This window comes from Apodemus sylvaticus, chromosome 1, assembly GCF_947179515.1.
Source record: "Apodemus sylvaticus chromosome 1, mApoSyl1.1, whole genome shotgun sequence".
NCBI classification, from domain to species: domain Eukaryota; kingdom Metazoa; phylum Chordata; class Mammalia; order Rodentia; family Muridae; genus Apodemus; species Apodemus sylvaticus.
Window position 1 is genome coordinate 70920579 of NC_067472.1, and position 12774 is coordinate 70933352.

Here is a 12774-nt window from a genome sequence, read left to right on the forward strand (position 1 = left end):
TAACTTAGACAGTAAGTGCCTCAGAGTCCAACCTCATGTCTCTTGGGAATGGGAAGCCATCCTTAAGGTTCTGCCCTGGTACACAGGGAAGTGGAGAGGAGGGCGAGGTAGGTGAATGGATACCACAGCTGGTGTTTATAGATCAGCATTTGTCTTTCTCACAAAGATGTTTCCAAACAGGAAACAGGTTCTGCAGTGACTTCACTGCAGGCTATCCCTCAGGAGAGGGAAAGCCAGAACCAGAGCTCATGTAGCTTCAAATCCTTTCAACATTCCTTTCAGTCTCTAGGAGAAACATTAGTGCTGTGACCAAAACACCCGGGCCACGTAAATGAAGAAGGCATTGGGGTGGCACACAACTTGAGAGGCACCTGATTGAGGTTACTTGGCCCCAGGTTAGTGAGAAAAACATCATTTCTCGGTCAATTTTCTCATTGTTACAAGGAAATATCTGAAATATGCAGCTTGAGATAGGGAGGGGTTATCTTGGCTTTCAGGGTAAGGCTATTGTCTATCTTTGTGCGGAAGTCAAGCAGGTGGGAGCTCTAGGCAGCTGATCACGTTGTATCTAGTTGTTATTCAGGGTTCTCTAGAGGAACAGACCTCCTTTTTTTTTTTTTTTTCAGGAGCAATCTTAAGTTTTTATTATTTTATTGAAAATATATTTTTCTCTCATATAACATACCCTGACCACAGTTTTTTCTCTCTTCTCTCCGCCAAGCCCTCCCATCTTCCCTCTTGTTGCGATCCAAGTTTTTTTTTTTTTAAACACTGTTTCCAACATTATTTTCTAAGGAAATAAGGCATGTGAACCATTTTTTGAGAACCCTGTATCTGGGAATGGCTCCTGCCTTCTCTTTCCTCAGACACATCTCCCACTCAAGTCCTGCCTGTACAAGCATCCCTCTCTGATGATCTACACACTCTTTTTTTTTTTTTTTTTTAATGGTCTAAGTCTATTTTATTTTTTATTTTTTTTTGTTTTGGCTTTTTTTTTATTTGATATAATTTATTTACATTTCAAATGATTTCCCCTTTTCTAGCCCCCCCCCCACTCCCCGAAAGTCCCGTAAGCCCCCTTCTCTTCCCCTGTCCTCCCTCCCACCCCTTCCCAGTTCCCCGTTCTGGTTTTGCCAAATACTGTTTCACTGAGTCTTTCCAGAACCAGGGACCACTCCTGCTTTCTTCTTGTATCTCATTTGAGGAACAGACCTCCTTATAGAACAAATTGTGCATGATTGTGTAGTCCAGTTAGTCCAACCATGGCTGTTTATCAATGGAAGATTCAAGAATCCAGCAAAGAGGGCTAGAGAGATGGCTCAGCTGTTAAAGAGCATCGACTGCTCTTCTAGAGGTCCTGAGTTCAATTCCCAGAAACCACATGGTGGCTCACAACCATTTGTAATGAAATCTGATGCCTTCTTCTGGTGTGTCTGAAAACAGTACACACACACACACACACACACACATCTTTTTTTTTAAATCCAGCAAAGAAATTTCTAGTATTAAGTGTAGCTGGCTCCTGAATAGGAATCCCCATGGAAATGTTCTTTGTTCCATGAAGTTGGTTGTGTGGAGCTTGTACTTACTTAACTGACATTCTTAGGAGCAACAACAGGACAAGGAGCTGGAGATGCTAGCTATCCTGCTTCGATGGCTACAGGTAGAACACATGTACTGAATTACCACACTGAGCTCAGGTTACATACAATTACAAAGAAAAACAAATCTTGTCAAGAATAAGCAAGCAGTAACAGGTGTTTACTCATTGTTTATTAATTCCTATTCTATTTGCAAGACTTCAAAAAACTATTATAAATCATTTGTTAGATGGAATTGTTTTTACCCTGGGCTGAAATGACATACATTTCATGTACTTGTTCCTGGCTGATAGCATGGCTAACTCTAGAGAAACCACTTCATGCTCTTCTGCGAATCTGCACGTGAAGATTGCTTGGTGATTCCTTGCTTGGTGGTGAGTTCTCAAATAGGCAGGAACAGTAGATAGGGGAGCCCTGTTCTTCCATGGGCAAAGGGAAGATCTTGAAGCATATAAGGTCATTGTGAAAGCATCTGCCACATACAAAGGAGCAGGAGAACAACTATTATTTTAAGTTATGATCTAGTTAGAGTAGAGCCTAGCTCTATGGCCAAGGTGTTCGTAATTATATTTTGTGTCTGAGTTGTATTTCTGGGAGCATGGGGATGGAAAGAAGAATGATCAAACTTCTACAAGCAAGCGTATTCTCCAGGGCTACTTTCTGAGTGTAATATACAAAATGTGTTGACACAGTTCTGATAGATTTCTTTTGCTATTTGTGAACACCTACTATCCAAGTTTGCTTCAGTTGTATATGTTTCTAAGCTGTTCTACTTTATAAATATGTGTGTGTGTGTGTATGAATATTTTTTATACATTTTTAGGGCTGCAGTTATTTCTCATAAAATATCTGATAGTGAAATTTCTGTCTGTGCAATTCAAATAAAGTAAAGGTCAACAATCTAAGTGACCTATCATCTTCCTGTACCCTGTAACTACACTGTGCAGGCTCCCCAAACATTTGTATTCAGATCACAAACAGAGGTCTGTGGCTGTCAGGTATTTTAAGGGATTGAATAAGAGGAGGGAGGAGTGTAGAGGGGTCCCAGGTGAGGTACAAGAATGGTCCAACATACTGAGATTAAGAACTGCATCTTTCTGTTCTTCCATTTGTTACTTGTTTTATGAGAAAGAATCTCCCCATGTAGCCCAGGCTGGCCTTGAACTCACAATCAAGATTCCAAAGTTCTGGCACTCCAGATACATGCTGCTGTGTCTGGCTCACACTGTGTTTCTTTCCAGTCCAATCTCCCCATTATTATTGTTATTATTGGTATGGAAGCAGACGTTTTAAAAATGTTCTCACTCAGGACTTAGTTCATTAGGGACAGGGATAGTAGGTGGAGAAACCTGAGGGCAGTACTGGGGTTTGGGGTAGACTCTATATAGGGCTGTGGGTAGAGCTGACCTGTGCAGAGGTAGGTCTAGGTGAGAGCTATGTGGCACCCTCTACAGCACTGGCTAAGTCAGTCCCAGAAGTGGGCACTTCACTTTCTTGAAGGGTCAGTGGTTCTCAGGATGTGACTAGGAAGGGTGGACATCCTGGGGCCTGAAACCTGGCTTTAGCAATCTTTACACAGCTAGTCTTAGAAGGGTCTCTTCACTCCCTCTCCCCATGACTTTTATTGAAAAACCATCAACCTAGGGGTACACATGGTTCCAGCCAAAAATGTTGCAGAGGAATGCCTTGTTGGGGGCATCAGTGGGAGGAGTGGTCTTTGGTCAGGTAAAGGCTCAATAGAGGCCCCAACAAAGGGAAACAGACTGGGGGGGTGGGGTTGGGAGGAGGTGGGAGTATGTTGGCTAGAGGGGCATATACATGGAGGCAGGGGGTAAGGAGGAGGGGTTGGGAATCTTTGGGGAAGGGGGCTTTTAGGAGGGGGAAATTGGAAAAGGTTTTACCATTGGCAATGTAAATGAAAAAGATACTCAATAAAAAAAAAAAGAAATTAGATTCTTTTCTCATAAACTATGTTTTCCTTTCCTCTACTTCTTCTAGTTCCTTCCCCCTTCCCCTCCCCTCTGGATCTACTCTCCTTTGTCTCTAATTGGAAAAAAGCAGGCTTCGAAGATATAACAACCAAATATGACAAAATATAATATAATAAGATGAAGGAAACCCCATCATGCCATGGCATCCCAACAGGAGGAAAAGAGTTCCAAGAGTGAGCCCAAGAGTCGGAGGCTCATTCATTTTCACACCCAGGAGTCCCATAAAAAGACTATGCTAAAAGTTATAATATAAATGCACAGGGCCTGTACAAACCCATGGTGGCCCCTGCTTGCTGTTTTAGTCCCTGAGTTATAAGCCTCGCTTAGCTGCTTCAGAGGGCCTTCTTCTCCTAGTCACCTCTATGCCTTCTGGCTCTTACATTCTCTACCTCCTCTTCTGCAGAGTTCCCAGAGCTCTGATCTGCCGCAGGAGGAAGGAAGCTTCTCTGAGGATGACTGATAAGATACTGATCTATGAGTATAGCAGAATATCATTAGGAGACATTTAATTTATCCTTTAATTTAATGAAATTAAATTAAATAGACAAGAGTGTTTGGTTTTACCTTAGGCCTCTGGACTGTTTACTTTGGACTATTAGGTCTCTGGTTCTTGGTTACCCAAGCAGAGTATGGGTTTTAGAAGAGTCACGCTTCTTAAGGAAGGAGGGAGGAGAGGGAAGAGGGACTTTAGGGAGGAGAATGGAATGCCGTCTGGCTACATGAGGCAGGCTCAGTTGGTGCCCAGTATGTGGTCACATTCTGCTTTGAAAGGGTATGTTCTATCCTAGCAGTCCAAGCTCTGTCTCCCTTTTTCCTCTAGTCACACCTCCTCCTCTTCATCCTCCTTGTCCTCCTCCTCCTCTCTTGGAAGCTCCCATGGTCTGGCTGTGGTGGTTTCTCTGGTCTGTGGGCAAAATAGACACCTCTTTGATAATGAACACTTGAGTTTCCTCAACCACCCCTGGATTCTTTCACTTGTTCATCTACCCACAGGCCATCTAAGTTTCTCTGCTGCCATCCCAAAGCATGAATCTTGAGAAAGACAGATAGCGGATAGCTTTCCCACATGACTCCTTCCCCAGGTGCATGCTTGGGGAGATGTCAGGCATAATTCCTACTGCAAGAGGATGGTGGTCTGCCAGGGTCTGAGACACATCAGGACCAAGAAACAGTGCCACGAGGGAGTCGACTCCAAAAAAGGAAGCTCTGTAGCGGTGTTCAAAGTGGTCTAAACTGATCTCCTCCTAGAGTAGTGGATCTCAACCTATGGGTCATGGCCTCTTTGGGGACAAATGGCACTTCTACAGCGGTCACCTAAGATCATCCTATAGATAGATCATATATTTACATTACAGTTCATAACAATAGTGAGATTACTGTTATGAAGTAGCAATGAAAATAATTTTATGTTTGAGAGTCACCATGGCATGAGGAACTGTATCAAAGGGTCACAACATTTGGAAGGTTGAGAACTGCTGGTCTAGAGTAACTATCGTAGTCATTTTCTCTTGCTGTAAAGAAACACCATGACCAAAGCAAATTTAATTGGGAGCTTTCTTGTAGTTAGAAAAGGTTAGTTCATTATCATCATGGTGGGGAGTCTAGCAGCAGCAGGCAGATGTGGTGCTGGAGAAGTAGCTTTATATCCTATCTACAGGTAGCAGGCAGAGAGAGAAAGGGAAACTGGGCCAGCTGTTTGCTTTTGAAATCTCAAAGTCCACTCCCAATGACACACCTCCTCCAACAAGGCCATATCTTCTCCATCACGGCCACACCTCCTAATCCCTCCCTGAAAGCTCACCAACTGGGCTCTAAGCATGCAAACATATGAGTCTTTGGGAGTTGTTCTCATTCAAACCAAAACAGGAACATGAGAGCTTTGGCAGTTTTAATCAATTTTGTATGATCTTTCAAGGCCAAATTTGCAATCACCTCACTTTTCTGCTTAGAGACCATCAATGGCTCCCTATTAATCTGCATAATGAAGTACCCGCATGCTGTCACTGTGTTCAGGTGCACTCAAATGAGACCTCCACACCTCCATTCTTTCATCTTTCAACTTAATGGTGGTTTCACTGTTTTGTTTTTGTTTTTGTTTTTGAATATTGATTCTCCCCCCTATACACCTATACACACCTCTTTTTAAAACATGGCACCAGGGTGGTCCCTGAGGATGACGGCTCCCCTTCCCAGTCTCTGATGTTAGTAGGAGGCGTAATGATGTGGTCACACAGTGAAGATGAGGGGACCAACAGAATCATGGGGAAGAAAACCCCTGCTCCCTGTGGAGGATCATAGGACAGTGTGCAGGCTGGGCAGACCTGAAAGATGTTGGGATTCAGGCTCTGGTAGCACTTACCTGGTATCTTAACAAAGCAAGTTTAACGGCTTTTTATTTAGTTATTCCAATAAATCAAAGGAAATCTGCACTGGAGGTTGGGGGTAGCTGTGTGCCAAAGCTTTTCTAATGCAACTGTATTTTATAAAAAATTTTATCATATCTTTGGGACTTTGGATGATTAATGTTTCAATAAGCTTTTTAAAAGGGGGTTTTGTCCCCAAGACAGCAATGCTTTATATGCCGTTAAACAAAACCTATTACGCTTTAAAGATTTCTCTTTAAAAACGGAACCCTGCAGGAGTACAGGAAAGTACTCAGGTTTCCCAAGGCTTGCCCTTTGGATGATGTAATATATGACCATGATAACATGATAGGCACTCATAGCTCTGTGTGTTTCTGCCTGTGAAAAGTCCTAAGGAGGGCTTTGAAGAGTTCTCTCTGCACAGACACTCACACATGCAATGACTGCTGGCTACTGTATTTAAAAAAAGATTTATTGTGATTTTATAATGTGTGTGTGTGTGTGTGTGTTTGTGTGTGCTCTGAGTACATGTGAGCACAGGTACCCTTGGGGTCATAAAACATATTGAATCCCTAGAGCTAGACTACACAGGTAATTGTGAGCTGCTTCGAGTGGATGCTGGGGATGGAACAAAATCTTTTGCAAGAGCACTATGTGGTCTTAAGTGCTGAGACAACTCTCCAGCCAAACTACTGTACTCAAAATACTTCTTTACTCATTTCTTCACAATCTCATACATGTAATTTGATTATATTCACTCCGTTTTCCCTTTTATTCCCCTCCTACTCTCTCTGGGGTCCTTTGTCCCCAAATATTCCCTTCCTACTTTCATGTCTTTAAAAAAAAATCACTGATTTTAATTAGGGGTGTTTTGCATGGGTGTGGAATTTTTACTGTGTTATAGGCAACTTCCCAGTGGCTCCACCCCAGAAGAAAAAATGATTCGCCCTCTTGACAATGGCTACTGTATACCATCAGATCAATTTGCATAATGGGGCATTCCATAAGAAGCCACCACTCCAGTCATGGAGTCCCTCTGCTGGTGACCACAGTATTTGGTATTGGGCCAAGCATGTAAGACTTTCTGCCCAGAGCCCTCCTGTACCTTCCTTTCACTCTCCTGTTAGAGTCTCCATCCCTGTGCCTCTCACCAGAGCTAGCTAGATCTCAGACTCATTCATGGTGTATGCTCCAGCTGCATTTGAATGAGATGAAATAACACCTTCTGCTAAAAGAGCCATATATAAATTACTTATTGATTTCCAAATTACTTGGCTGTGTAGTATGGGTGGTAGCACTGAATAATTAACAGGGAGAGTGGAGTCAGGTGTTCCCTCTTGTTTACCACCAACTCTGCTGGGCACCTACAGTCAGAGGTGGGAGGCTATCATGAGGAAAGGGGTGGTACATCAGTCTGCTAAGCTGGCCGACCCTCCCTTGAAGCTCAGACCCACAGTGCTCCAGGAATGGGACCACCTACCAAACATGGTGACACTAGGACCCTTCCCCAGGAAGAAACAAAGTAGCAGTTCTGGGGAATCCTCTGGGTATATGCTCAGGAGTGGTATAGCAGGGTCCTCCGGTAGTATTATGCAAGTTTTCTGAAGAACCGCCAGACTGATTTCCAGAGTGGTTGTACCAGCTTGCAACCCCACCAGCAGTGGAGGAGTGTTCCTCTTTCTCCACATCCTTGCCAGCACCTGTTTTCTCCTGAGTTTTTGATCTTAGCCATTCTGACTGGTGTGAGGTGAAATTAGCAGCCCTAATAGCCAGAAGCTGGAAAGAACCCAGATGTTCCTCAATGGAGGAATGGATAGAGAAAATGTGGTATATTTACATTATGGAATACTACTCAGCTGTTAAAAACAATGAGCTCATGAAATTCTTAGGCAAGTGGGTGGAACTGGAGAATGTCATCCTGAGGGAGGTGACCCAATCACAAAAGAACACACATGGTATGCACTCAATGATAAGCAGATATTAGCCCAGAAGATTGGAATACCAGGAAACAATTCACATATCAAATGATGCCCAAGAAGAAGGAAGGAGAGGCCTCTGGTTCTAGAAAAGCTCAGTGCAGCAGTGTAGGTGAATACCAGGACAGGGAAGCAGGAAGGGGTGGATTGGGGAACAGGGGGAAGGAAGAGGGCTTATGGGACTTTCGGGGGAGGGGGAATCCTGGAAAGGGAAAACCATTTGAAATGTAAATAAAGAATATATCAAATAAAAACAAACAAACAAAAATAAAAACAAAGTAGCAGTTCTAACCCAGCTATAGATGGTGGTGGTGACCATAAATTAGGGAACAACTAAGAAACTTTATGGTTCTGTTTCTCCTTCTGTCCCTTCCCCATCTGCCTTCCTACCTCCCTTCCTTACCTCTCCCTTCTCTTCCTTCCTTGCTTGCTTCCTTTTAGTGTTGAGGCTTAAACTTGGGGCCTGAAGCATGCTGGGTAATAATCACTGAGACACACTATGATTTACTGATGTTACAAAATAGCAAATGCTTGCTTTCAGGTGCCCAGTTTTTCTACATTGCATCTGGACATTGTCATCAACAGCGTTACCAAAAGAGAATTCACAAACTAATCTTATGAGATCTTAACGAAATTTACTACCTGTTCTGAGTCACACTCACAGCTATTGTTAGTTGCCTTGTCCAAGGGACAACCTGCTGGTTCCTTTCAGCACACTTTCAAGATTCTCTGACCCTGTGAAAGCTGACTTTGCCATCCCTGCCTTCACACAAAGTGAAGTGAAAAGGCCCAGACTATTGTTTGTATTAATATGATGACATTTCTTATGTTAGTGTAAATTCTTTATAAATATCATTTTACATAGCAACTTAGTAATTGAAATGTGATTGTTTCCACATCTTTTTTCCCCATTGCTAGACATTTAAGCCACAGATTATCCAGTTTCGGCAATAATAAGCACGTGAAAGCAAGTGAACTGCTTAATAATCAATCTACTAAGAACACATGCGTCAGTGCAGTGGCATGAACCTGGAATCCCAGCCCTCTGGAAGTGGAGGAAAAGTCGGGAGTTCAAGGTGATCCGTACCTACATAGTGAGTAAAAGGCCAGCTTGGGCTACATGAGAGCCTGTAACAACAATGCTGATGACAATGACGAAAGACCAAATAGAAGAGATAAACAAATAGTTCTAGGCAAGAGAAACATTCCCTACTCAGCCTCCAGGGGGAGCACTCACCAGGTCTTAGTGGTCTGCAAGTTGTTGATTACCTCCTACTGTGTGCCTTGTACCACAGGGAGAATTATCACATGCTAACCCACCCATCCATCCATCCATCCATCCATCTATCCATCCATCCATCCACCCATCCATCCATCCATCTATGTTCCTATTTGTTCCTGTTTCTCCCTGAGCACATTCTCACTTAGAGCTACTTGTGCCAAGGCGAGGTTCACCAAGAAGTAGTGGGTGGAGGAGTAGAGGTGGGGATGGGGGAACTCGAGAAGACTTGCTTAGGTTGTGAGGTTAGCTGAAGCCTAAAGTGAGACTACATCACTGTTGCACAGGTAGAGAAGCTGTGGGCTGCAGGATCTGACATGGTAGAGTGCTTGGTCTCCCCACGCCCCGTCAGAAAGCCAAAGGAGCTGTGTATCTTGAGGGGGGGTGTCTATCTATATGGGTCCAGGGAGGCTCCAAGGTGTCAGGGGTCAGTGCAGAACGGAGGGTCCCAGGTTCCTGGTACCCATTCAGCAGCAAGGCTGCGCGAGATGTGGGCGGTCAGGACTCTGCCTCCCAGCCCTTCTCTAAGCACTGGGTGGATGGGAGCTGCAGTGAGCAGGCCTGGGGAGGGCCTGATGCATGCTGTTGTCACTCCAAGGTGTAATTAAAGAGATGTATGCTAATTTTTAACTTGGTTAAGGGATATTAACTTAGACAAATGAACCTCTCCTTTCCCAATAATTAGATATCCAAACAAACACACACTTTCTCCCCAATTAAATGAATGGAAAATTTAAGCTGTGGAGCCCAATTTCAATATGCCCTATTTGTTATGAGTTTCCACTTCGCTGCTTTCTTTAACTCCACAAAAGCAAACTACCCTATCAAGAAGCACAATAAAATCATAACAGTGAAAATATCATTTTGATTTTGGGAGGGCATAAAATAAATGCTCATTTACAGTTGGGGGGAAAGACACTTGTGTTTAGTGAAAATGTCATGCTGCTTCCAAGAGAATATAGCTTAAGGGGCTTAGGGGACCATAGTATCCAGGTGGTACATTTCAATATTATATTTAATTTAAAGGTGTGATGCCTATCCCTTAGGTATAGAAAGGATGGAGTCTATTAAGCAAAGCTGATATTTCAAAATTAAATTACAGAATTAGAGGAGAAAGGAAGAACAATTAATGTAGTATGCATTTTTTTGCTTGTGTGTGTTATAGTGTGTGTGTCTGTGTCTGTGTGTGTGTGTGTGTGTGTGCGCGCGCGCGTGTGTTGTATGAGCATATAAGGGGCGAGAACTTATGTCAGCACATGTGGAGGCCAAAGGAGGGCACTGACTGGGTATCCTGCTCTGGCACTCTCCATTTTATTTCTTTAATTCTTTCCCTCACTGAGCCCAGAGCTAGGCTATAGGGCAGCAAGTCCTAGCCACCCTTCTATCTTACTCCCACAGAGCAGGGATTATAGGTGAGTGAGCAGTCATGTCTGGGTTTTATGTGGCCACTGAGATTTGAACTCAGGTCCTCAGGCTTGCACATCAAGCATTCATATCCTCCTATCTATCTCCCAGCTTCAGATTACACACTTCAGTAAAATGTCTTTTATATTCTTGTCAATGGCTATAGCGTGGCTGTGCCCATGATTGAGTAGACTAATGTGACCCAGACTGGAAACATCCAGGTGCTTGTCAATCTGCAAACCATAGGACTTGGGAGATTTCTAGAGTGTTTCAGTATAGAAAGGCTGTGCATGCTGTAGGCCACCCCTCTCTTCCCAGAACACACTGTGGCATGCCTGGGGACATGGTGTGCCACAGAACACAACTGTACACCCAAAGTGACACATGAGACTTTTAAAGAATTAGACACAATGGGCAGTGTGCTCCCAGTATGTTAAAGACTTTATGTAACCCTATACGATAATACAATAAAAGGGAAAGATGGGAATATTTTGAAAGTTACTACATATAATTATGGGAAAATGTATGTGAAGAAGGCTGCTATTTGCTTACTAACAGCCTATAAAAATAAACCCATTTTATATATAGTAATACATTGTTGAATTAATACATTTTACAAACCAAAGATGAAAAAAAGAAGTATTAGATGTACATAGGAAGAGCTGTGGCACTGTCACCTGTGGGAGTGGGAGGTGCACCTGAAGCTGGCTGTGACCCTTGTGGTGACAGGCAGAGTCTATGCAAAGGGAAATCCCACATTTCTCCCTCTGTGGTCTGGAGCAGCAGCAGCAACTAGTATCAAATGCAAATGCCAGCTTCCAATCCAGATGGATGGAATACACCTCATGCGAGCATGTCCCAGGAGTTAAGTCTGGGTATGGCAAGTCTGGAGGAAAAGAGCAATGACTTGGTATCATAGAGAAGGCCTGGATGCCTGGGGTTACCAAAGAGTAGGAATTGCCTCCAGACAAGTGGAATAAGAGGTGGGAGCAGAATGTCAAAGAAGGCCCTATGAGTTCCCAGCCCTTGGCAGAGTGACTTCTAAGGGCTCTTCAGGGGTGGATGTGAAAGACCAAGCCTTTTTCTAGGCAGGGAGAAGACTTGCAGCATACCGAAAAGTAACACAGAAGAGTCAAGGTTGGATTATCTGAGGTAACTGATGGCCACAGCTGACTTGGGGCTTCCTCAGAAGCCCAAGAGTGTGGGAACTAGGCAGTTTGTCATGACCAACAGCAATGACAAATCTTGTCCAGGTACAAGAGGGCACTATCATGATCAATGTCTAGGTGCATCATTTTCCACTTCTCTAAAAGAATCCATCTCTGATGGATAGGAAGAAGACAGAAACATCTCAGGTTCTCGTCAGGAGACCAAAATGCACCGTTCCCTCTCCATTGGAAGGTGCACCTTGTCCGTGACCAGGTACAAGCCTCTCTTGTTTAAGCAGGGTTAGATGCTGGCATCAGCACAATAATTCAATCAATGCAGCCTCCAAAGTCTCATATCTGGTAGGATTCCTGCACCCTCTCCTTGCCAGGAACATTGTCCATCAGGATTGTATTGTGCCCTTCTGAGACTCACTCAAGGCCTGACAGTGGCCAAGGGAATCAATGTCACAGTAAAAGTACTGTACTGTCAATGTCATCATATTTGTCCTTCAAGATTACTGGTAATGATGTCCTCAACATAGCTCACTGGGATGAGCCTTGGCTTTGCTGGTCATACCAGCATGCTTTCTTCATCTAGTCTCTGCTCTTACTGTGTAGCATGGATTAGATATTATCATGTGTTTTCATTCCTTTCCAAGCAGTAATCACAAATCACAAATCACACAGGCAAGACACACGTAATTCACAGGTATTTGTTAGACCAGTAACATTTCTGGATGCAGAACCAAGATTCACCTACCAACAAAGGCTTCTAAGAGATCCCAACCCTCACTCAGGTATTCTCAAGACTTCTTGTCTTCGACACCTCCAGGTCAGGGTTGAGGTGGACCTTGTTCTGGCCCAAACAGCCACTCTTCACTTTCTCACACCTTCTGATATGGTTCAGTACTGGTTTCCCATCTTGGAGACTTTCTGTTAGCCATGATGAAGGCACCCCCCTATCTCCCTTGGCCTACATTCCTCCAAGGAGCCTCCAGTCTCATTACTGTTC